Source organism: Podarcis vaucheri, assembly GCF_965113315.1.
Source record: "Podarcis vaucheri genome assembly, chromosome: Z".
Lineage (NCBI taxonomy): Eukaryota > Metazoa > Chordata > Lepidosauria > Squamata > Lacertidae > Podarcis > Podarcis vaucheri.
Genome location: NC_138758.1, coordinates 13316637 through 13343080, shown reverse-complemented (window position 1 = coordinate 13343080; position 26444 = coordinate 13316637). Strand labels below are relative to the sequence as shown.

Sequence of the window (26444 nt, the reverse complement as noted above, 5' to 3'; positions counted from 1 at the left end):
TATTGCTCAGTCAAAATTTATTCAAGCTATTGCTGCTCTGCACAGTTGGAGAATAATGAAAAGGTCTGGGTGCAAATCAGAAATCCTCAGATTTTTTCACATAAAAGAGGAATAATTTATTTTAACATCTCTTCTAGGCAACTAATATTTTGAGAGCTTTTAACTCCTTGTGGGTGATTTTTCATTTAGTCTTGTTCGTTTTGCATCACCCATAAAAAGAGGACTTTGGCTCCTCTTCAGCCTCCTTTTTTGCTTAGTAATTCCATGCACTATCCATTCATATAATCCATTCATTTTTAAATTGGTCCATTTCATACCATTTGTCAGTTATAACAGCTTCAGTGGCAAAGACGTGCATTTTGGGTGCTTCATAGCAGGTGTAGCAGCTCACACTTTATGCTGGACCCAATGAAACCACCAGCCCCCCAGAGATGTAGGGCTGCGTTCTGATCTTGCCAAGCTGAACCACCAAAGAATCTGCAATGAATTCCACACTGGTTATTGGCAATGGGGGATGAATTCTATTCAGTTTGCATTTAAAAAGGAATCTGTATAATTCACACATTCTGAAATAATATTTAAAGTAACAGCCATCCTTCAAAGTTTGAACATCTTTGAATTTTGCAATACAGTTCTTCAGCCATGTACCAAAATGCATATACTTGGGTAAAGCATGCAAGAAGTGCATATATTCATGTGGGAAGGATTACATTATATTATGGGGATTTGTGTTGCAAAAAATGTGTTATACAGAATTGCATTTGAATAATATTAGATATTAAACAATTTGCATACTAATGTAGAAATGGGGATAATTGAACTTAAGTTTGGGAAAATGAAAAATTTGGAGCAACAGAAATTAACTTACTCACCCATCCCTAGTCAATATAAATGCTATATATAAACGGCACCACATCACTGAAGGGCCAGCCATGAGCCCACACTTCTGATTCCACAATAATATCTGTACACTTCCAATGACTAGGAGGCTTCTTTTGCTCCTGCTTAGCCAGTCATTGAAATCACTAGCAGTGGATCCCTCCTTAGGAAACAGCTAAGAGAAACAAGCATAGGAAGAGCTATGAGAGAGGGAAAGAGGCAGGATGATGCCTGTCTTGTTCGCTCGGCTTCTCTCTCTCAGAAGCCACACCTGGTGGCAGAAAAAGTCTTAAGTCTAAGGTCTAATGGAGGGGGAGATAGTAGGGAGGGAAGCTGCTTGGCAGGTGGGGGAGGGAGAGAGGACCCCCCCCATGAAAGGAGGTGGGTGTGCAGCTGAGGTCCCCCCTCCCATTGCAAGCATTCCAAATAGCAAGTGGGATCATCTTAATAGATGGTCCTGGTTGCGGGCAGGCCCTCAACCCAGTTCCCCCACCCCGGTGTGGGTGGAGCCATTACCCTCGCACCAGGGTGGCACCACAATTACGCAGGGCTATTGCCCAATCAATCTGAATAGGTGATCGTGGGGGGAAGTATAAAAGCGGCGGCACGACGTGTGCCAAGCACCTGCTTCGCGCTGCCGACCACAAAGCTCTGTCTGGATTGTTTCCATGGAGCCTTTTACAGTTTGCCGTGACCTTTCCATTTTACATCATCTTGAGCTGCCTTGAGTTGCTCATTCTTTCCGAATACGGCTTCTGTCGGGCCTGACGCCTCTCCCGTTAATTCGCGGGTCCCTGGTGTGGTGTTTGTGACTTGGTCGGGGCTGTCACTTCTCCCGGTGATTCTGTGGCTCCCTTTTTTGGCTTTGCTTACGTTGCGCCTTCAATACAAGGTTTTGCAGAGGGTGCAGAGGTAAATTTTGTGGGGGCTAAATTTTTGCACCCCAAATTCACCATCAGATCACATAGCATGTCCATGGCTATAGCCTGCACCAAAAAAAATCATGCATCCACTGTTTCGTGGGGCCACAATGACGCAAAAACATGGTTACAAAGCACGGATCCACATGGATTCTCCAAACTCACCATCAAATCACGTTTGTGGCCACAGCATGAACCACAAAAATCATACATCCACTGTTTCATTCAGAATATTTTTCTTGTTTTCCTCCTCTAAAAACTAGGAGCGAAAAATACGGTAATTGACACCTTTATTATTGGTAGTAGGGTCATTTAATTTCTACTTGATCAGTCTTGTTGGCTGGTTTTAATTTTTTGTTGCTTATTGGCTCTATTTGTTGGTTCACAATATTTGGTGTCCACTGCTGCGTCAATTCGGCATAAAAGAAAGAAATTAATTGTTTGCTTCTTGTTTCTTAGGGTCCAGCGGCATGCCTCCCAAGAAGCAAATGCCAGCCAAAGGTGCTTCTGCTGCAAAGAAGTGCTCAACTAAAGGTACGGACACACAGACAACTCAAAGTTTGCGAGCTTCCACAACCACAAGGCACACTGAGGATCTATTAGGGTCCCTGATGGCCAGTATGGCCCATGACCCCGGCGCTTTGTCGTGTTTTGTCTCCGACTTTGATGTGCTATTTCAACGTTTTGAACCTCAAAGGGATACTCTGGGTGGAGTTTCTTGGGCTAATCTGTTAGCTGCTCAGGTCTCTCAAGCTTTTATACCTGCTACAGGTTGTGAAGCTTCCATAGTGTCCCCCTCCTGCCCTCCTGTGTTTGAAATTCTAGAATAAGAAACTGCCTCTTTCCCCTCAGCTGATATGTCTGTTTGTGACATCACAGGAGACCATCCATAGACAGGGCTGGGGAAACGAGGCCTAAGGGGGGGGCATTTATTAATAAACAAATGACTGAGGAGCCCCCCCTTGTGACACGGTAGCAGGTGGATTCCATGGCAACCTCAGAAACCCTCCTTAGCACCCACCAAGACTCTCCCATTTTAAAAAAGTTTTCCCGAAAATCTGTTAAGTTTTTACACTGCTGCAAGACCATTTGTTTTCACAGTTGAGGGATTGGTATTATTTATGTATTCTGCCCTTTGTGAGAAATAAATAAACTGGTTCCTTTGACTTAAGGTCTCTGGATCCTTTTAAATAAAGTGATCTGGACAAAATTGGTCAATTTGGAAACCTTCTTATTATACACACTTGCAAGTGGGGGAACCCAAGATCAGACACCTCTTCATCAGGAAAAACACATCTTATAAAGTTGCTTCACTGGCCAAAAGTTCCTCCTTCCATGCCCACAAGAAGGGGGATGCCAGTTTACAGAAGTATTGCGTCCGCTTCATTAACATTTTACCATTCCACTTCCCATGTTAATCAGAATACAACACAACACAATACACTGCAATACAAATACCTTTATTGACATTTCAAGTTAAGACCTTCCAAAATGGCTTGGGATACAAAGTCTTCTTTCTGTTTCCTGTTTCCGAGAGATTTGAATTGGGAAATCCTTTTGATTCTTCATTAATAAGAGGCAGTGGGGTGAGGGAGGCCATGGCCACATCCACACCATTTAATGTGCTATGAAGCCGCTTTAAACACTCATGGCTTAAACAACCCCCCAAGACTCTGGGAGCTATAGTTGGAAAAGGGTGCCAAGAGTTGTTAGGGGGCCCGGTTCCCTGCAAAGAAGGGAACCCTACCCCTACCCCACCCCTACCCCTGACGCTAACACTAACTCTAGCCCTAACGCTAACCCTTAAGCCTTAACTAGAGTTACAATTCCCAGAGTTCCCTGGCAAAAAGGGAACCCTAGCCCTGCCCCCTAACTACAGCTACAATTCCCAGAGTTCCCTGGCAAAAATGGAACCCTAACCCTAAACCTGCCCCCTTACTAGAGCTACAATTCCCAGAGTTCCCTGGCAAGAAGGGAACCCCAACCCTGCCCCCTAACTACAGCTACAATTCCCAGAGTTCCCTGGCAAAAAGGGAACCCTAACCCTGCCCCCTAACTGAAACTACAATTCCCAGAGTTCCCTGGCAAAAAGGGAACCCCAACGCTACGCCAACCATAACTAACCCTTAACTAGTGCTACAATTCCCAGAGTTCCCTGGCATGAAGGGAACCCTACCCCTACTCCCACCCCTATCCTACCCCTAATCCTAATACTTAACCACCGTAACAAGTCTCCGTCCCCTTAACCACCTACAGTTCCCAGAATCCCTGAGGGGAAGCCATGCCTGTTTAAAGTGACTTCATAGCAGTTCAGTGGTGCACCTAATGTGGCCTAATGTTGCCTCCCTCATTTTCTTCTCTCTCCCCACTGCCCCATGACTTGCAATGCAGCAGATGTCCGCCTGCAGTCTCCTTTCAAAGCAGATGCAACTAATAGACTATATGGATATGGCGGAAATGACTGGCAGAATCCGAGATCAGGAAGCAGAGTTGGTGGAAGAAGACTGGAGGAAATTTAAAACGTATTTGCAGAAATATTGTAAAATTTTTGAATGTTGAGGACATTGAAATGAATTGCAGGGGTTTTAGCAACAAGGTAAAATGCAAGATTGGATTAATAAATAGACTAATAGGATATGAATTTGCTGAACTAACTTCTAAAAGGGATACAAAAATGGGAGACGTGAGGGAGTCAGGAAAATAAGTTAACCAAAGAGGAGAAATTAAGAAAGAAGGAATTTTTGTTTTTTTATATGTGCTTTTTTCATTTCTTTTTTGTGTTTAATGTCCGTATTTCTGTATTTTGTAATTTTGTATCTTTTTCGTTTTTTGTATTTTTCTAAACTTTTTTATGGATAAAACCTAATAAAATATTACTTTTTTAAAAAATGAAGCAGCTGGTTGCCACGGTGAAATTATGATGACACTATTACTCTGTAGTGGCAGTGCTGAAATCCTAAGTCAGATTCAGGGGGGGGGGGATTTCCCCCCAAGGCCAAGCCTACCAGCTAACAGTGACCTGAAGTTTTCCAGTAAAACATGAAATGGTGCACACGCTACATCTTGTTCCTGTGGTTATCAGGCATGTTCAAAGTCCGTTTGGGGGGCCTAATCCAGCCCACTGGTCAGTTTAATCCGGCCCCTGTGGCAGTTTATTTCCTGGGGTGAAATCCTAAAAAAACAACCCCTCAACAAATTCAACCCTAAAAAAGGGTTAACAACTTGGGTTGGCTGTTTCGGCGGCCCTCACAGCCCTTCACTTCATCAAATCTGGCCCTCTTTTAAAAAAGATTGGACAGGGTTACAGTCAAAGAGTTCAAGAGAAGCAGAGAAGCGGGTGCTGGATGTCCGGAGTTTCATTCTCTCCCGTGCTGCAGTGTGTGTGTGACTACCTTATCACATGCTCTGGGTGTTGACGTTCCATTCTTTGGAAGAGAGGGAACAGAAGGAACTGTGCGCCACTTCCGTCTTCTTTGTTCTGTGTTCTGTTGTTCTCTCTCGGACGGCCCACCCCCATGGTGCTTCCGTTGGAAAAGGGGTGTGGTTTAAGCAGCCCGGTTGCCCCACCCTTTCCCATTGTGCCCTGTCCCTTTCCCTGCAAGGGTTCAGGTGAGTGCAAAATGCCTACTATAAACGCATGCAGAAAGACAAACGTATTTTACCACCCTACTTCCCATGTTAATCACAACACTATACAACACAATACAACAAAAATACCTTTATTGGCATTTCAAGTTAAGACCTTCCAAAATGGCTTGAGATACAAAGTCTTCTTTCTGTTTCCTGTTTCCGAGAGATTTGAATTGGGAAATCCTTTCGATTCTTCCTTAATAAGAGGCAGTGGGGTGAGGGAGGCCATGGCCACATCCACACCATTTAATGCGCTATGAAGCCGCTTTAAACACTCGTGGCTTAAACACCCCCAAAGACTCTGGGAGCTATAGTTGGAAAAGGGTGCCAAGAGTTGTTAGGGGGCCCCGTTCCCTGCCAAGAGGGGAACCCTACCTCTACCCCTACCCCCACCCCTACCCCTAACTCTAGCCCTAACGCTAACCCTTAAGCCTTAACTAGAGCTACAATTCCCAGAGTTCCCTGGCAAGAAGGGAACCCTAACCCTGCCCCCTAACTAGAGCTACAATTCCCAGAGTTCCCTGGCAAAAAGGGAACCCTAACCCTGCCCCCTAACTAGAGCTACAATTCCCAGAGTTCCCCGGCAAGAAGGGAACCCCAACCCTGCCCCCTAACTACAGCTACAATTCCCAGAGTTCCCTGGCAAGAAGGGAACCCTAACCCTGCCCCCTAACTAGAGCTACAATTCCCAGAGTTCCCTGGCAAAAAGGGAACCCTAACCCTGCCCCCTAACTACAGCTACAATTCCCAGAGTTCCCTGGCAAAAAGGGAACCCCAACCCTGCCCCCACCCCTACCCTACGCCTATTCCTAATCCTAATACTTAAGCACCGTAACAAGTCTCCGTCCCCTTAACCATCTACAGTTCCCAGAATCCCTGAGGGGAAGCCATGCCTGTTTAAAGTGACTTCATAGCAGTTCAGTGGTGCACCTAATGTGGCCTAACATTGCCTCCCTCATTTTCTTCTCTCTCCCCACTGCTCCATCACTTGCAATGCAGCAGATGTCCATCTGCAGTCTCCTTTCAAAGCTCCTTCTCTCAAGTATGGCCACAGCCTTGTCCATTCAATTTCTGTTTGCTGTTTCCGAGATTTGAATTGGGAAATCCTTTTGATTCTTCATTAATAAGAGGCAGTGGGGTGAGGGAGGCCATGGCCACATCCACACCATTTAATGTGCTATGAAGCCGCTTTAAACACTCATGGCTTAAACAACCCCCAAAGACTCTGGGAGCTATAGTTGGAAAAGGGTGCCAAGAGTTGTTAGGGGGCCCCGTTCCCTGCAAAGAAGGGAATCCTACCTCTACCCCCACCCCCACCCCTACCCCTGACGCTAACCCTAACTCTAGCCCTAACGCTAACCCTTAAGCCTTAACTAGAGCTACAATTCCCAGAGTTCCCTGGCAAGAAGGGAACCCTAACCCTGCCCCCTAACTAGAGCTACAATTCCCAGAGTTCCCTGGCAAAAAGGGAACCCTAACCCTGCCCCCTAACTAGAGCTACAATTCCCAGAGTTCCCTGGCAAAAAGGGAACCCTAACCCTGCCCCCTAACTACAGCTACAATTCCCAGAGTTCCCTGGCATGAAGGGAACCCTACCCCTACCCCCACCCTACCCCTAATCCTAATCCTAATACTTAACCACCGTAACAAATCTCCGTCCCCTTAATCATCTACAGTTCCCAGAATCCCTGAGGGGAAGCCATGCCTGTTTAAAGTGACTTCATAGCAGTTCAGTGGTGCACCTAATGTGGCCTAATGTTGCCTCCCTCATTTTCTTCTCTCTCCCCACTGCCCCATCACTTGCAATGCAGCAGATGTCCACCTGCAGTCTCCCTTCAGGGCTCCTTTTCTCAGGTATGGCCACAGCCTTGACCATTCCTCACTGCCAGTATTTCACGTTCACTTCTCCGATGTAAATAGGGATGTCCTGTGGTTCTCTTGATGACTTTTAAGACTGGACTTGGGAAAACCTCACCGGCTCCAGACATCCCTGTAAGGCAAAGGCAAGCAGGTGAGTGGGATGGCCAACACCCGACAGCGTCCCCCCAGATTCCTCCTCTGTTTGGCTGCCTGTTAACAAACAAGGCTTCCAAGCCAGTTTGCACCCATCTCAGCCAACGTAGCCTCGCAACATCCACTAGCCTGAATGCAAATTCTTCCGACAACCACCCACCAGCTGCAGCCTCACCAGGTCCATTGCCAGACATCAACCAGCTTCAGAGCTGAGTGTCAGTCACCTTCAAGTAGCGATCCCACCAGCAAGTAATCTTTGTACTTGCCTTCTCCTTGCTCCACAGCATCCCAGCACCGGGTGATTGCCTCCTTCCGCTTGCCAGCTTGCCACCACGGGGCAGGAGGCCACCAGGGCCACAGCATCCCAGCGCCGGGCAATTGCTTCCTTCCGCTTGCCAGCTTGCTGCCACGGGACAGGAGGCCACCTGGGCTGAGTGCCACCGAGCTGCCCATTTCTCTCTGGGGAGGGCAACTGCTGAGGCTTGCGCCTTGGCCCACATTTATACCCGCTCAGCAGCCAAATGCTTTTGTCACATCACAATCAACCCATGGACAATGGCAGCAGCTGGGGAGGCATCACCATCACTCCCTCAGCCCTCACAATGGTGAGCACAGCTCAGCAGCCAAAGCACACACACACACACACACACACACAAACAAGTTGTGCCAATATCTGTAAAGGCTATACTGGAAACCCAAGTGGGCAGAAGGGGGACATTTTTAGGCCCAGTGGTTGCATTTCCCTCCCCAACACACTAGTCAAATGCACAGATGAACAGAGCAATGAAAGCAAGCCTTATCTTTGCACAGGAAGCTGCTCAAGGAATGGCATGCAGAGAGAAAGTTGGCATCTCAGGAAGAAAACACTTTTTCATCAATCAGTTAATCAATCATTTATTGTATTTGACTAAAAGCCATTACAAATCCAGTTACAAAAGCACCAAACCCAATGCCCCAAACTATGGCTCCCAGATTCTTTGGGGGAAGAAGCCAGGTGAATGCCATGTGAAATGAGCGATGTGTCAAGTGATGGCTATGTAGTACCTCCAGGTTCAGAGGCGGCATATTTCTGCATATCAGTTCCTGAGAATCAGGAGGGCTGTTGGGGTCAGATTCTGCTTGCAGTTTTTGCACAGGCACCTGTGAGAATGGGATGCTGAACTTGGGCCACTGGCCTGATCCAGGCAGCTTTCTTAGGTTACAAAGGAAAACTTCCAAGAGAATACTTTTAATGTAGCACTCCAAGAAATGCTGCAAGTTTCAGAAAGTCAAATAATGCACTCCAAAATCAGAAATTTTGAAAGTGCATTTCAGCACTGTGTCATTTTACTTTCCCCCTGCATCTCTTATCTGAACTATGTACTTGCAGTTTCTTTGAGTATGGTTTTTCCAATTTATTTTTATTTGGTAGCCATTTCTCCCTTTCTGAGGAAGGAACAAAAACATTCCAAGTTCTCTCTCTCTTTTTTCAAAATGATATTTATTGAATTTTTTTTAAGAAAATTACAGAAATAAAAAAAAGCAGATACTTTCAAGAATGTATAATCTGCTGTTGAAATGGAACACTGAGGAAGAAACGGTAAAATCTGCAATGATAAAATGGGCACAAGGTATAGGACATAATATTATGTTTGCTGACTGGGAGAAGTTATGGAACACTGGGATTAAATTCACGGCATGTAATGCCCTAAGAGAGAATATTATGAAAATGATGTACAGGTGGTACATGACTCCAGTCAAGCTTGCAAAAATATACCATTTGCCCAATAATAAATGTTGGAAATGTAAAGAAGTTGAAGGTACTTTCTTTCACCTTTGGTGGACGTGCCCAAGGATCAAGGCTTTCTGGGAAATGATATATAATGAATTGAAAAAGGTATTTAAATATACTTTCCCGAAGAAACCAGAGGCCTTCCTCCTGGGCATAGTTGGCCAATTGGTGTTAAAGAAGGATAGAACTTTTTTCGTGTATGCTACAGCAGCAGCAAGAATTCTCATCGCAAAGCATTGGAAGACACAAGACCTACCCACCTTGGAAGAATGGCAGATGCAACTAATAGATTATATGGAGATTGCGGAAATGACTGGCAGAATCCGAGATCAGGGAGAAGAGTTGGTGGAAGAAGACTGGAGGAAATTTAAAACGTATTTGCAGAAATATTGTAAAATTTTTGAATGTTGAGGACATTGAAATGAATTGCAGGGGTTTTAGCAACAAGGTAAAATGCAAGATTGGATTAATAAATAGACTAATAGGATATGAATTTGCTGAACTAACTTCTAAAAGGGATACAAAAAAGGGAGACGTGAGGGAGTCAGGAAAATAAGTTAACCAAAGAGGAGAAATTAAGAAAGAAGGAATTTTTGTTTTTTTATATGTGCTTTTTTCATTTCTTTTTTGTGTTTAATGTCCGTATTTCTGTATTTTGTAATTTTGTATCTTTTTCGTTTTTTGTATTTTTCTAAACTTTTTTATGGATAAAACCTAATAAAATATTACTTTTTTAAAAAATGAAGCAGCTGGTTGCCACGGTGAAATTATGATGACACTATTACTCTGTAGTGGCAGTGCTGAAATCCTAAGTCAGATTCAGGGGGGGGGGGATTTCCCCCCAAGGCCAAGCCTACCAGCTAACAGTGACCTGAAGTTTTCCAGTAAAACATGAAATGGTGCACACGCTACATCTTGTTCCTGTGGTTATCAGGCATGTTCAAAGTCCGTTTGGGGGGCCTAATCCAGCCCACTGGTCAGTTTAATCCGGCCCCTGTGGCAGTTTATTTCCTGGGGTGAAATCCTAAAAAAACAACCCCTCAACAAATTCAACCCTAAAAAAGGGTTAACAACTTGGGTTGGCTGTTTCGGCGGCCCTCACAGCCCTTCACTTCATCAAATCTGGCCCTCTTTGAAAAAAAATTGGACAGGGATACCGTCAAAGAGTCCAAGAGAAGCAGAGAAGTGGTTGCTGGATGTCCGGAGTTTCATTCTCTCCCGTGCTGCAGAGTGTTTGTGACTACTGGATCACATACTCTGGGTGTTGACGTTCCATTCTTTGGAAGAGAGGGAACAGAAGGAACTGTGCGCCACTTCCGTCTTCTTTGTTCTGTGTTCTGTTGTTCTCTCTCGGACGGCCCACCCCCATGGTGCTTCCGTTGGAAAAGGGGTGTGGTTTAAGCAGCCCGGTTGCCCCACCCTTTCCCATTGTGCCCTGTCCCTTTCCCTGCAAGGGTTCAGGTGAGTGCAAAATGCCTACCATAAACGTATGCAGAAAGACAAACATATTTTACCACCCTACTTCCCATGTTAATCACAACACTATACAACACAATACAACAAAAATACCTTTATTGGCATTTCAAGTTAAGACCTTCCAAAATGGCTTGAGATACAAAGTCTTCTTTCTGTTTCCTGTTTCCGAGAGATTTGAATTGGGAAATCCTTTTGATTCTTCATTAATAAGAGGCAGTGGGGTGAGGGAGGCCATGGCCACATCCACACCATTTAATGCGCTATGAAGCCGCTTTAAACACTCGTGGCTTAAACACCCCCAAAGACTCTGGGAGCTATAGTTGGAAAAGGGTGCCAAGAGTTGTTAGGGGGCCCCGTTCCCTGCCAAAAGGGAACCCTACCTCTACCCCTACCCCCACCCCTACCCCTAACTCTAGCCCTAACGCTAACCCTTAAGCCTTAACTAGAGCTACAATTCCCAGAGTTCCCTGGCAAGAAGGGAACCCTAACCCTGCCCCCTAACTAGAGCTACAATTCCCAGAGTTCCCTGGCAAAAAGGGAACCCTAACCCTGCCCCCTAACTAGAGCTACAATTCCCAGAGTTCCCCGGCAAGAAGGGAACCCCAACCCTGCCCCCTAACTACATCTACAATTCCCAGAGTTCCCTGGCAAAAAGGGAACCCCAACCCTGCCCCCACCCCTACCCTACGCCTATTCCTAATCCTAATACTTAAGCACCGTAACAAGTCTCCGTCCCCTTAACCATCTACAGTTCCCAGAATCCCTGAGGCGAAGCCATGCCTGTTTAAAGTGACTTCATAGCAGTTCAGTGGTGCACCTAATGTGGCCTAACGTTGCCTCCCTCATTTTCTTCTCTCTCCCCACTGCTCCATCACTTGCAATGCAGCAGATGTCCATCTGCAGTCTCCTTTCAAAGCTCCTTCTCTCAAGTATGGCCACAGCCTTGTCCATTCAATTTCTGTTTGCTGTTTCCAAGATTTGAATTGGGAAATCCTTTTGATTCTTCATTAATAAGAGGCAGTGGGGTGAGGGAGGCCATGGCCACATCCACACCATTTAATGTGCTATGAAGCCGCTTTAAACACTCATGGCTTAAACAACCCCCAAAGACTCTGGGAGCTATAGTTGGAAAAGGGTGCCAAGAGTTGTTAGGGGGCCCCGTTCCCTGCAAAGAAGGGAATCCTACCTCTACCCCCACCCCCACCCCCACCCCTACCCCTGACGCTAACCCTAACTCTAGCCCTAACGCTAACCCTTAAGCCTTAACTAGAGCTACAATTCCCAGAGTTCCCTGGCAAGAAGGGAACCCTAACCCTGCCCCCTAACTAGAGCTACAATTCCCAGAGTTCCCTGGCAAAAAGGGAACCCTAACCCTGCCCCCTAACTAGAGCTACAATTCCCAGAGTTCCCTGGCAAAAAGGGAACCCTAACCCTGCCCCCTAACTACAGCTACAATTCCCAGAGTTCCCTGGCATGAAGGGAACCCTACCCCTACCCTACCCCTAATCCTAATCCTAATACTTAACCACCGTAACAAGTCTCCGTCCCCTTAACCATCTACAGTTCCCAGAATCCCTGAGGGGAAGCCATGCCTGTTTAAAGTGACTTCATAGCAGTTCAGTGGTGCACCTAATGTGGCCTAATGTTGCCTCCCTCATTTTCTTCTCTCTCCCCACTGCCCCATCACTTGCAATGCAGCAGATGTCCGCCTGCAGTCTCCCTTCAGGGCTCCTTTTCTCAGGTATGGCCACAGCCTTGACCATTCCTCACTGCCAGTATTTCACGTTCACTTCTCCGATGTAAATAGGGATGTCCTGTGGTTCTCTTGATGACTTTTAAGACTGGACTTGGGAAAACCTCACCAGCTCCAGACATCCCTGTAAGGCAAAGGCAAGCAGGTGAGTGGGATGGCCAACACCCGACAGCGTCCCCCCAGATTCCTCCTCTGTTTGGCTGCCTGTTAACAAACAAGGCTTCCAAGCCAGTTTGCACCCATCTCAGCCAGCGTAGCCTCACAACATCCACTAGCCTGAATGCAAATTCTTCCGACAACCATCCACCAGCTGCAACCTCATCAGGTCCATTGCCAGACATCAACCAGCTTCAGAGCTGAGTGTCAGTCACCTTCAAGTAGCGATCCCACCAGCAAGTAATCTTTGCACTTGCCTTCTCCTTGCTCCACAGCATCCCAGCACCGGGTGATTGCCTCCTTCCGCTTGCCAGCTTGCCACCACGGGGCAGGAGACCACCAGGGCCACAGCATCCCAGCACCGGGCAATTGCCTCCTTCCGCTTGCCAGCTTGCTGCCACGGGACGGGACAGGAGACCACCTGGGCTGAGTGCCACCGAGCTGCCCATTTCTCTCTGGGGAGGGCAACTGCTGAGGCTTGCGCCTCGGCCCACATTTATACCCGCTCAGCAGCCAAATGTTTTTGTCACATCACAATCAACCCATGGACAATGGCAGCAGCTGGGGAGGCATCACCATCACTCCCTCGGCCCTCACAATGGTGAGCACAGCTCAGCAGACAAAACACACACACACACACACACACACACACAAGTTGTGCCAATATCTGTGAAGGCCACACCGGAAACCCAAGTGGGCAGGAGGGGAACATTTTTAGGCCCAGTGGTTGCATTTCCCTCCCCACAACACTAGTCAAACGCACAGATGAACAGAGCAATGAAAGCAAGCCTTATCTTTGCACAGGAAGCTGTTCAAGGAATGGCATGCAGAGAGAAAGTTGGCATCTCAGGAAAAAAGCACTTTTTCATCAATCAGTTAATCAATCATTTATTGTATTTGACTAAAAGCCATTACAAATCCAGTTACAAAAGCACCAACCCCAATGACCCAAACTATGGCTCCCAGATTCTTTGGGGGAAGGAGCCAGGTGGATGCCATGTGAAATGAGCGATGTGTCAAGTGATGGCTATGTAGTACCTCCAGGTTCAGAGGCGGCATATTTCTGCATATCAGTTCCTGAGAATCAGGAGGGCTGTTGGGGTCAGATTCTGCTTGCAGTTTTTGCACAGGCACCTGTGAGAATGGGATGCTGAACCTGGGCCACTGGCCTGATCCAGGCAGCTTTCTTAGGTTACAAAGGAAGACTTCCAAGAGAATACTTTTAATGTAGCACTCCAAGAAATGCTGCAAGTTTCAGAAAGTCAAATAATGCACTCCAAAATCAGAAATTTTGAAAGTGCATTTCAGCACTGTGTCATTTTATTTTCCCCCTGCATCTCTTATCTGAACTATGTACTTGCAGTTTCTTTGAGTATGGTTTTTCCAATTTATTTTTATTTGGTAGCCATTTCTTCCTTTCTGAGGAAGGAACAAAAACATTCCAAGTTCTCTCTCTCTTTTTTTAAAATGATATTTATTGAATTTTTTTAAAAAAATTACAGAAAAAAACACAGCAGATACTTTCTAAGATACTTTCAAGAATGTATAATCTGCTGTTGAAATGGAACACTGAGGAAGAAACGGTAAAATCTGCAATGATAAATTGGGCACAAGATATAGGACATAATAAATATTATGTTTGCTGACTGGGAGAAGTTGTGGACCACCAGGATTAAATTCACGGCATGTAATGCCCTAAGAGAGAATATTATGAAAATGATGTACAGGTGGTACATGACTCCAGTCAAGCTTGCAAAAATATACCATTTGCCCGATAATAAATGTTGGAAATGTAAAGAAGTTGAAGGTACTTTCTTTCACCTTTGGTGGATGTGCCCAAGGATCAAGGCTTTCTGGGAAATGATATATAATGAATTGAAAAAGGTATTTAAATATACTTTCCCGAAGAAACCAGAGGCCTTTCTCCTGGGCATAGTTGGCCAATTGGTGTTAAAGAAGGATAGAAGTTTCTTTATGTATGCTACAGCAGCAGCAAGAATTCTGATCGCAAAGCATTGGAAGACACAAGACCTACCCACCTTGGAAGAATGGCAGATGCAACTAATAGACTATATGGAGATGGCGGAAATGACTGGCAGAATCCGAGATCAGGAAGCAGAGTTGGTGGAAGAAGACTGGAGGAAATTTAAAACGTATTTGCAGAAACATTGTAAAATTTTTGAATGTTGAGGACATTGAAATTAATTGCAGGGGTTTTAGCAACAAGGTAAAATGCAAGATTGGATTAATAAATAGACTAATAGGATATGAATTTGCTGAACTAACTTCTAAAAGGGATACAAAAATGGGAGACGTGAGGGAGTCAGGAAAATAAGTTAACCAAAGAGGAGAAATTAAGAAAGAAGGAATTTTTGTTTTTTTATATGTGCTTTTTTCTTTTCTTTTTTGTGTTTAATGTCCGTATTTCTGTATTTTGTAATTTTGTATCTTTTTCGTTTTTTGTATTTTTCTAAACTTTTTTATGGATAAAACCTAATAAAATATTACTTTTTTAAAAAATGAAGCAGCTGGTTGCCACGGTGAAATTATGATGACACTATTACTCTGTAGTGGCAGTGCTGAAGTCCTAAGTCAGATTCAAGGGGGGGGGATTTCCCCCCAAGGCCAAGCCTACCAGCTAACAGTGACCTGAAGTTTTCCAGTAAAACATGAAATGGTGCACACGCTACATCTTGTTCGTGTGCTTATCAGGCATGTTCAAAGTCCGTTTTGGGGGCCTAATCCAGCCCGCCGGTCAGTTTAATCCGGCCCCTTTGGCAGTTTATTTCCTGGGGTGAAATCCTAAAAAAACAACCCCTCAACAAATTCAACCCTAAAAAAAGGTTAACAACTTGGGTTGGCTGTTTCGGCGGCCCTCACAGCCCTTCACTTCATCAAATCTGGCCCTCTTTGAAAAAAAATTGGACAGGAATACCATCAAAGAGTCCAAGAGAAGCAGAGAAGTGGTTGCTGGATGTCCGGAGTTTCATTCTCTCCCGTGCTGCAGAGTGTTTGTGACTACTGGATCACATACTCTGGGTGTTGACGTTCCATTCTTTGGAAGAGAGGGAACAGAAGGAACTGTGCGCCACTTCCGTCTTCTTTGTTCTGTGTTCTGTTGTTCTCTCTCGGACGGCCCACCCCCATGGTGCTTCCGCTCGAAAAGGGGTGTGGTTTAAGCAGCCCGGTTGCCCCACCCTTTCCCATTGTGCCCTGTCCCTTTCCCTGCAAGGGTTCAGGTGAGTGCAAAATGCCTACCATAAACGTATGCAGAAAGACAAACATATTTTACCACCCTACTTCCCATGTTAATCACAACACTATACAACACAATACAATAAAAATACCTTTATTGGCATTTCAAGTTAAGACCTTCCAAAATGGCTTGAGATACAAAGTCTTCTTTCTGTTTCCTGTTTCCGAGAGATTTGAATTGGGAAATCCTTTTGATTCTTCATTAATAAGAGGCAGTGGGGTGAGGGAGGCCATGGCCACATCCACACCATTTAATGCGCTATGAAGCCGCTTTAAACTCTCATGGCTTAAACAACCCCCAAAGACTCTGGGAGCTATAGTTGGAAAAGGGTGCCAAGAGTTGTTAGGGGGCCCCGTTCCCTGCCAAGAAGGGAACCCTACCTCTACCCCTACCCCCACCCCTACCCCTAACTCTAGCCCTAACGCTAACCCTTAAGCCTTAACTAGAGCTACAATTCCCAAAGTTCCCTGGCAAGAAGGGAACCCTAACCCTGCCCCCTAACTAGAGCTACAATTCCCAGAGTTCCCCGGCAAGAAGGGAACCCCAACCCTGCCCCCTAACTACAGCTACAATTCCCAGAGTTCCCTGGCAAAAAGGGAACCCCAACCCTGCCCCCACCGCTACCCTACGCCTAATCCTAATCCTAATACTTAACCACCGTAACAAGTCTCCGTCCCCTTAACCATCTACAGTTCCCAGAATCCCTGAGGGGAAGCCATGCCTGTTTAAAGTGACTTCATAGCAGTTCAGTGGTGCACCTAATGTGGCCTAATGTTGCCTCCCTCATTTTCTTCTCTCTCCCCACTGCTCCATCACTTGCAATGCAGCAGATGTCCATCTGCAGTCTCCTTTCAAAGCTCCTTCTCTCAAGTATGGCCACAGCCTTGTCCATTCAATTTCTGTTTGCTGTTTCCGAGATTTGAATTGGGAAATCCTTTTGATTCTTCATTAATAAGAGGCAGTGGGGTGAGGGAGGCCATGGCCACATCCACACCACTTAATGTGCTATGAAGCCGCTTTAAACACTCATGGCTTAAACAACCCCCAAAGACTCTGGGAGCTATAGTTGGAAAAGGGTGCCAAGAGTTGTTAGGGGGCCCCGTTCCCTTGAAAGAAGGGAACCCTACCTCTACCCCCATCCCCACCCCCACCCCTGACGCTAACCCTAACTCTAGCCCTAACGCTAACCCTTAAGCCTTAACTAGAGCTACAATTCCCAGAGTTCCCTGGCAAGAAGGGAACCGTAACCCTGCCCCCTAACTAGAGCTACAATTCCCAGAGTTCCCTGGCAAAAAGGGAACCCTAACCCTGCCCCTAACTAGAGCTACAATTCCCAGAGTTCCCTGGCAAAAAGGGAACCCTAACCCTGCCCCCTAACTACAGCTACAATTCCCAGAGTTCCCTGGCATGAAGGGAACCCTACCCCTACCCCCACCCCTACCCTACCCCTAATCCTAATCCTAATACTTAACCACCGTAACAAGTCTCCGTCCCCTTAACTATCTACAGTTCCCAGAATCCCTGAGGGGAAGCCATGCCTGTTTAAAGTGACTTCATAGCAGTTCAGTGGTGCACCTAATGTGGCCTAATGTTGCCTCCCTCATTTTCTTCTCTCTCCCCACTGCCCCATCACTTGCAATGCAGCAGATGTCCGCCTGCAGTCTCCCTTCAGGGCTCCTTTTCTCAGGTATGGCCACAGCCTTGTCCATTCCTCACTGCCAGTATTTCACGTTCACTTCTCCGATGTAAATAGGAATGTCCTGTGGTTCTCTTGATGACTTTTAAGACTGGACTTGGGAAAACCTCACCAGCTCCAGACATCCCTGTTAGGCAAAGGCAAGCAGGTGAGTGGGATGGCCAACACCCGACAGCGTCCCCCCAGATTCCTCCTCTGTTTGGCTGCCTGTTAACAAACAAGGCTTCCAAACCAGTTTGCACCCATCTCAGCCAGCATAGCCTGGCAACATCCACTAGTGTGAATGCAAATTCTTCCGACAACCATCCACCAGCTGCAACCTCATCAGGTCCATTGCCAGACATCAACCAGCTTCAGAGCTGAGTGTCAGTCACCTTCAAGTAGCGATCCCACCAGCAAGTAATCTTTGTACTTGCCTTCTCCTTGCTCCACAGCATCCCAGCACCGGGTGATTGCCTCCTTCCGCTTGCCAGCTTGCCACCACGGGGCAGGAGACCACCAGGGCCACAGCATCCCAGCACCGGGCAATTGCCTCCTTCTGCTTGCCAGCTTGCTGCCACGGTACAGGAGACCACCTGGGCTGAGTGCCACCGAGCTGCCCATTTCTCTCTGGGGAGGGCAACTGCTGAGGCTTGCGCCTCGGCCCACATTTATACCCGCTCAGCAGCCAAATGTTTTTGTCACATCACAATCAACCCATGGACAATGGCAGCAGCTGGGGAGGCATCACCATCACTCCCTCAGCCCTCACAATGGTGAGCACAGCTCAGCAGACAAAACACACACACACACACACAAGTTGTGCCAATATCTGTGAAGGCCACACCGGAAACCCAAGTGGGCAGGAGGGGAACATTTTTAGGCCCAGTGGTTGCATTTCCCTCCCCACAACACTAGTCAAATGCACAGATGAACAGAGCAATGAATGCAAGCCTTATCTTTGCACAGGAAGCTGTTCAAGGAATGGCATGCAAAGTTAGCATCTCAGGAAAAAAGCACTTTTTCATCAATCAGTTAATCAATCATTTATTGTATTTGACTAAAAGCCATTACAAATCCAGTTACAAAAGCACCAACCCCAATGACCCAAACTATGGCTCCCAGATTCTTTGGGGGAAGAAGCCAGGTGGATGCCATGTGAAATGAGCGATGTGTCAAGTGATGGCTATGTAGTACCTCCAGGTTCAGAGGCGGCATATTTCTGCATATCAGTTCCTGAGAATCAGGAGGGCTGTTGGGGTCAGATTCTGCTTGCAGTTTTTGCACAGGCACCTGTGAGAATGGGATGCTGAACTTGGGCCACTGGCCTGATCCAGGCAGCTTTCTTAGGTTACAAAGAAGACTTCCAAGAGAATACTTTTAATGTAGCACTCCAAGAAATGCTGCAAGTTTCAGAAAGTCAAATAATGCACTCCAAAATCAGAAATTTTGAAAGTGCATTTCAGCACTGTGTCATTTTACTTTCCCCCTGCATCTCTTATCTGAACTATGTACTTGCAGTTTCTTTGAGTATGGTTTTTCCAATTTATTTTTATTTGGTAGCCATTTCTCCCTTTCTGAGGAAGGAACAAAAACATTCCAAGTTCTCTCTCTCTTTTTTCAAAATGATATTTATTGAATTTTTTTTAAAAGAAAATTACAGAAATAAAAAAAGCAGATACTTTCAAGAATGTATAATCTGCTGTTGAAATGGAACACTGAGGAAGAAACGGTAAAATCTGCAATGATAAAATGGGCACAAGGTATAGGACATAATATTATGTTTGCTGAATGGGAGAAGTTGTGGACCACTGGGATTAAATTCACGGCATGTAATGCCCTAAGAGAGAATATTATGAAAATGATGTACAGGTGGTACATGATTCCAGTCAAGCTTGCAAAAATATACCATTTGCCCAATAATAAATGTTGGAAATGTAAAGAAGTTGAAGGTACTTTCTTTCACCTTTGGTGGACGTGCCCAAGGATCAAGGCTTTCTGGGAAATGATATATAATGAATTGAAAAAGGTATTTAAATATACTTTCCCGAAGAAACCAGAGGCCTTCCTCCTGGGCATAGTTGGCCAATTGGTGTTAAAGAAGGATAGAACTTTTTTCGTGTATGCTACAGCAGCAGCAAGAATTCTGATCGCAAAGCATTGGAAGACACAAGACCTACCCACCTTGGAAGAATGGCAGATGCAACTAATAGATTATATGGAGATTGCGGAAATGACTGGCAGAATCCGAGATCAGGGAGAAGAGTTGGTGGAAGAAGACTGGAGGAAATTTAAAACGTATTTGCAGAAATATTGTAAAATTTTTGAATGTTGAGGACATTGAAATGAATTGCAGGAGTTTTAGCAACAAGGTAAAATGCAAGATTGGATTAATAAATAGACTAATAGGATATGAATTTGCTGAACTAACTTCTAAAAGGGATACAAAAATGGGAGACGTGAGGGAGTCAGGAAAATAAGTTAACCAAAGAGGAGAAATTAAGAAAGAAGGATTTTTTGTTTTTTTATATGTGCTTTTTTCTTTTCTTTTTTGTGTTTAATGTCCGTATTTCTGTATTTTGTAATTTTGTATCTTTTTCGTTTTTTTGTATTTTTCTAAACTTTTTTATGGATAAAACCTAATAAAATATTACTTTTTTAAAAAATGAAGCAGCTGGTTGCCACGGTGAAATTATGATGACACTATTACTCTGTAGTGGCAGTGCTGAAATCCTAAGTCAGATTCAGGGGGGGGGGATTTCCCCCCAAGGCCAAGCCTACCAGCTAACAGTGACCTGAAGTTTTCCAGTAAAACATGAAATGGTGCACACGCTACATCTTGTTCGTGTGCTTATCAGGCATGTTCAAAGTCCGTTTTGGGGGCCTAATCCAGCCCACCGGTCAGTTTAATCCGGCCCCTGTGGCAGTTTATTTCCTGGGGTGAAATCCTAAAAAAACAACCCCTCAACAAATTCAACCCTAAAAAAAGGTTAACAACTTGGGTTGGCTGTTTCGGCGGCCCTCACAGCCCTTCACTTCATCAAATCTGGCCCTCTTTGAAAAAAAATTGGACAGGGATACCGTCAAAGAGTCCAAGAGAAGCAGAGAAGTGGTTGCTGGATGTCCGGAGTTTCATTCTCACCCGTGCTGCAGAGTGTGTGTGACTACTGGATCACATACTCTGGGTGTTGACGTTCCATTCTTTGGAAGAGAGGGAACAGAAGGAACTGTGCGCCACTTCCGTCTTCTTTGTTCTGTGTTCTGTTATTCTCTCTCGGACGGCCCACCCCCATGGTGCTTCCGTTGGAAAAGGGGTGTGGTTTAAGCAGCCCGGTTGCCCCACCCTTTCCCATTGTGCCCTGTCCCTTTCCCTGCAAGGGTTCAGGTGAGTGCAAAATGCCTACCATAAACGTATGCAGAAAGACAAACATATTTTACCACCCTACTTCCCATGTTAATCACAACACTATACAACACAATACAACAAAAATACCTTTATTGGCATTTCAAGTTAAGACCTTCCAAAATGGCTTGAGATACAAGGTCTTCTTTCTGTTTCCTGTTTCCGAGAGATTTGAATTGGGAAATCCTTTTGATTCTTCATTAATAAGAGGCAGTGGGGTGAGGGAGGCCATGGCCACATCCACACCATTTAATGTGCTATGAAGCCGCTTTAAACACTCGTGGCTTAAACACCCCCAAAGACTCTGGGAGCTATAGTTGGAAAAGGGTGCCAAGAGTTGTTAGGGGGCCCCGTTCCCTGCCAAGAAGGGAACCCTACCTCTACCCCTACCCCCACCCCTACCCCTAACTCTAGCCCTAACGCTAACCCTTAAGCCTTAACTAGAGCTACAATTCCCAGAGTTCCCTGGCAAGAAGGGAACCCTAACCCTGCCCCCTAACTAGAGCTACAATTCCCAGAGTTCCCCGGCAAGAAGGGAACCCCAACCCTGCCCCCTAACTACAGCTACAATTCCCAGAGTTCCCTGGCAAAAAGGGAACCCCAACCCTGCCCCCACCCCTACCCTACGCCTAATCCTAATGCTAATACTTAACCACCGTAACAAGTCTCCGTCCCCTTAACCATCTACAGTTCCCAGAATCCCTGAGGGGAAGCCATGCCTGTTTAAAGTGACTTCATAGCAGTTCAGTGGTGCACCTAATGTGGCCTAATGTTGCCTCCCTCATTTTCTTCTCTCTCCCCACTGCTCCATCACTTGCAATGCAGCAGATGTCCATCTGCAGTCTCCTTTCAAAGCTCCTTCTCTCAAGTATGGCCACAGCCTTGTCCATTCAATTTCTGTTTGCTGTTTCCGAGATTTGAATTGGGAAATCCTTTTGATTCTTCATTAATAAGAGGCAGTGGGGTGAGGGAGGCCATGGCCACATCCACACCACTTAATGTGCTATGAAGCCGCTTTAAACACTCATGGCTTAAACAACCCCCAAGGACTCTGGGAGCTATAGCTGGAAAAGGGTGCCAAGAGTTGTTAGGGGGCCCCGTTCCCTGCAAAGAAGGGAACCCTACCTCCACCCCACCCCCACCCCTGACGCTAACCCTAACTCTAGCCCTAACGCTAACCCTTAAGCCTTAACTAGAGCTACAATTCCCAGAGTTCCCTGGCAAGAAGGGAACCCTAACCCTGCCCCCTAACTAGAGCTACAATTCCCAGAGTTCCCTGGCAAAAAGGGAACCCTAACCCTGCCCCCTAACTACAGCTACAATTCCCAGAGTTCCCTGACAAAAAGGGAACCCTAACCCTGCCCCCTAACTAGAGCTACAATTCCCAGAGTTCCCTGGCAAAAAGGGAACCCTACCCCTACCCCCACCCCTACCCTACCCCTAATCCTAATCCTAATACTTAACCACCGTAACAAGTCTCCGTCCCCTTAACCATCTACAGTTCCCAGAATACCTGAGGGGAAGCCATGCCTGTTTAAAGTGACTTCATAGCAGTTCAGTGGTGCACCTAATGTGGCCTAATGTTGCCTCCCTCATTTTCTTCTCTCTCCCCACTGCCCCATCACTTGCAATGCAGCAGATGTCCGCCTGCAGTCTCCCTTCAAGGCTCCTTTTCTCAGGTATGGCCACAGCCTTGTCCATTCCTCACTGCCAGTATTTCTCGTTCACTTCTCCGATGTAAATAGGGATGTCCTGTGGTTCTCTTGATGACTTTTAAGACTGGACTTGGGGAAAACCTCACCGGCTCCAGACATCCCTGTAAGGCAAAGGCAAACAGGTGAGTGGGATGGCCAACACCCGACAGCGTCCCCCCAGATTCCTCCTCTGTTTGGCTGCCTGTTAACAAACAAGGCTTCCAAACCAGTTTGCACCCATCTCAGCCAGCGTAGCCTCGCAACATCCACTAGCCTGAATGCAAATTCTTCCGACAACCATCCACCAGCTGCAACCTCATCAGGTCCATTGCCAGACATCAACCAGCTTCAGAGCTGAGTGTCAGTCACCTTCAAGTAGCGATCCCACCAGCAAGTAATCTTTGTACTTGCCTTCTCCTTGCTCCACAGCATCCCAGCAACGGGTGATTGCCTCCTTCCGCTTGCCATCTTGCCACCACGGGGCAGGAGGCCACCAGGGCCACAGCATCCCAGCACCGGGCAATTGCCTCCTTCTGCTTGCCAGCTTGCTGCCACGGGACAGGAGACCACCTGGGCTGAGTGCCACTGAGCTGCCCATTTCTCTCTTGGGAGGGCAACTGCTGAGGCTTGTGCCTCGGCCCACATTTATACCCGCTCAGCAGCCAAATGTTTTTGTCACATCACAATCAACCCATGGACAATGGCAGCAGCTGGGGAGGCATCACCATCACTCCCTCAGCCCTCACAATGGTGAGCACAGCTCAGCAGACAAAACACACACACACACACACACACACACACACAAGTTGTGCCAATATCTGTGAAGGCCACACCGGAATGGCCAACACACACCGGAAACCCAAGTGGGCAGGAGGCTTAAACACCCCCAAAGACTCTGGGAGCTATAGTTGGAAAAGGGTGCCAAGAGTTGTTAGGGGGCCCCGTTCCCTGCCAAGAAGGGAACCCTAACCCTAACCCCTAACCAAAGCTGCAATTCCCAGAGTAATTCCCATTGTGAGGGCCGAGGGAGTGATGGTGATGCCTCCCCAGCTGCTGCCATTGTCTGTGGGTTGACTGTGATGTGAAAAAAACATTTGGCTGCTAACATTTGACATGCCAAGAGGAAGCACCACACCCAATTAAACCTATCAAGAAATAGCTTATCGGACCCCCTGGAATGCAGGAAACTCAGCTGAAATTTAGGAAACGTTCGTATTTCTGCATGTGTTTATAGTATCCATAATGCTATTCAGAATACTCAAAAGGGGGGCCCTCAGCTGCACACCCACCTCCCTTCATTTTTTTGGGGGGGGGGGTCTCTTTCCCTCCCTCACCTGCCCAGCAGCTTCACAGCCTGCTATTTCCCCCTCCATCATCCCAGTGGCATTGCATCCTCCCCCTAGCCCCCTAAAGCTTGCTGCGCCCCAAGGCGTTTTGCACTCACCTGAACCCTTGTGGGGAACATGACAGGGCACAATGGGAAGGGGCGGGGTGACCGGGCTACTTAAACCACACCCCATTTCTAACAGAAACAACAAGGGGGGGCCCTCCGAGAGAGAACAACAACAGAACAGAACACAGAACAAAGAAGACGGAAGTGGCGCACAGTTCCTTCTGTTCCCTCTCTTCCAAAGAATGGAACGTCAACACCCAGAGCATGTGATAAGGTAGTAACAAACACAGTAGTCACACACACACTCTGCAGCACGGGAGAGAATGAAACTCCGGACATCCAGCACCCGCTTCTCTGCTTCTCTTGGACTCTTTGACTGTAACCCTGTCCAATCTTTTTTAAAAGAGGGCCAGATTTGATGAAGTGAAGGGCCGTGAGGGCCGACCAAAGTTGTTAACCTTTCTTTAGGATTGAAGTTGTTGAGGTTTTTTAGGATTTTACCCCAGGAAATAAACTGCCATGGGGGCCAGATTAAACCAGTCGGCTGGCTAGATTAGGCTCCCGAAACGGACTTTGGACATGCCTGGTCTAAGTACTGTAGGGGAGGGGTCAAATGGGGCAGTTCTTGCATAGCCCCAGGGGCAGAGACCAATCTTTCACCTCTTCGTTACCTCCCCTCCTTTCACTCCCCTCCATTCTGTACAAATGTGCCAACTCCTTTGCACTGAGATGTCTTCCACCCTCTCAATATTATTTAGCAGGGGGCTCAGCCTTCCCAATATTGAAGGGGCAGAGGAGGCAAAGCGAGTGTTGAGCCACATGTGGTGCAACATCAGTGGCAGGCTCCTCCTGAGTGTGTGAGAGGAGGAGCCACAGTCATTGTTGCTGGGCTAGGCACTCAGCCTCCTTGTGACGATGTGTGCACAATGTGTCACACACGTGACACGACACTGGGTTCCCCAGGCTTGGGCTGAAGCCAGCACCTCCAACAAGAGATTATGTTGCATTGGACAAGGAAACAAGCCATTGAGTGATAGACTGAGTGTAACACCAAAATTACTCATTAGGCTAGTAGGATGGACACATAGCACCGCAAATGTCACCTCCTAGGCCCTGCACACTTGACCTCATAGGTGCCCCCACCAGGTCTAGGTTCTACCCGCCTCCATTGGTTGGAGCTATTAGGCACAGATCAGGAGGGAATGTCAGCTATGAGCTAAAAAGATGCCATAGTCTTAGCTTTCAAAAATGTTTTAAATGTAAAATATCTCTTTGTTCTCGTCAAAAGAATGCTTTTAATATGATAATAGTGACACCACTGCTCAATTTGCCTCTTTCCTGTTGAAAATTCCAACAGATCCGAATGCATCCTTTTTATTATACCTGTTAAAATGATTTATTGTAAGGAAATGAAATGTTAATGATTGGTATAAAGATGCAATTTTATGCAGGCATACAATAGTGTAATGTAGATATCTTCAAATGTCAACCAAGGAGTAGGGAACGGGAATAGATAGACATATGATAGATAATTGTTTTCCCCCTCCCCATTATTGTGAACTGACAGAGTTTGTTTCTTTTGTTAAAAAAAAAAGTTTTACTGTTGAAATGTTATTTTTTTACAACTTTAAGGTGATGACTGATTAACACAAGCCTAAAATTGGTGCTGATTTTGTTTGTAAAGTTCAAACTTTGTTTGGCTGACTTTTGAATTATGATGTTGCATTCCAGGTTGAGGGACCTGAAAAACCTGGGTCTTCAAAGCCAATTGCAATGTAGCCAATGACAAAGTGTAGCACAGGCAGACTTGAGACTGGTATTATTCTATTAAAACTTCCTCCCAGAGGAGCCCAGGGTGGGAAACAACAAATACAACATCTAAAAAAATATTTTTAAAAAATTCCAATACAGATCCAAGCTAGGAGAGAGCCCTACATAAAGGCTTGTTGGAGGAGGAAGGTCTTCAGTGGATGCCAGAAATAGAAGCAGATATTTCTCCCATTTAAAGGGAGGGAGCGCCAAAGCATTGGAGCTGTGGCACAAAAAGCCTGGTTTCTATACTGTGCAGACTGGACTTCCTGATAAGATAGTACCTCCAGGAAGCCCCTCTACAGCACAGTGATCCATTAGGTATATAAAGAGTGAGACAATCTTTTAGGTATCCTAGTCTCAAACAGAAGAGGGCTCCGCCCACTAGTGCCAGCACCTTGAACTTAGCTCAGTAGTAAGAATCTAAAAAAGAATATATCTCTGAAAGCATTCTGGGTCTGGGAATTCATTTTCAGTAACGAAACTGAACAGAGCTTACAGTGCTTCCACACAGAATTCTGTTCCTGATTAGCTTTCTTCAAACAGCCCAATTTAGATTGGGAAACTCATTTGGTTGTTGTTATTATTAAACAATTGGAAATTGGAAACCCTTGCT

General features: G+C 46.1%; 1 long non-coding RNA gene across 1 annotated transcript; it reads right to left on the bottom strand.

Moving 5' to 3' along the window:
- On the bottom strand, positions 1-24284 carry LOC309524025. The gene is made up of 3 exons (XR_014215764.1): positions 24071-24284; positions 1504-1759; positions 1-477 (listed from the first exon to the last, which is right to left on the bottom strand). It is a non-coding gene; the product is annotated as an uncharacterized lncRNA (long non-coding RNA).
- Positions 24285-26444: the final 2160 nt, after the last annotated feature.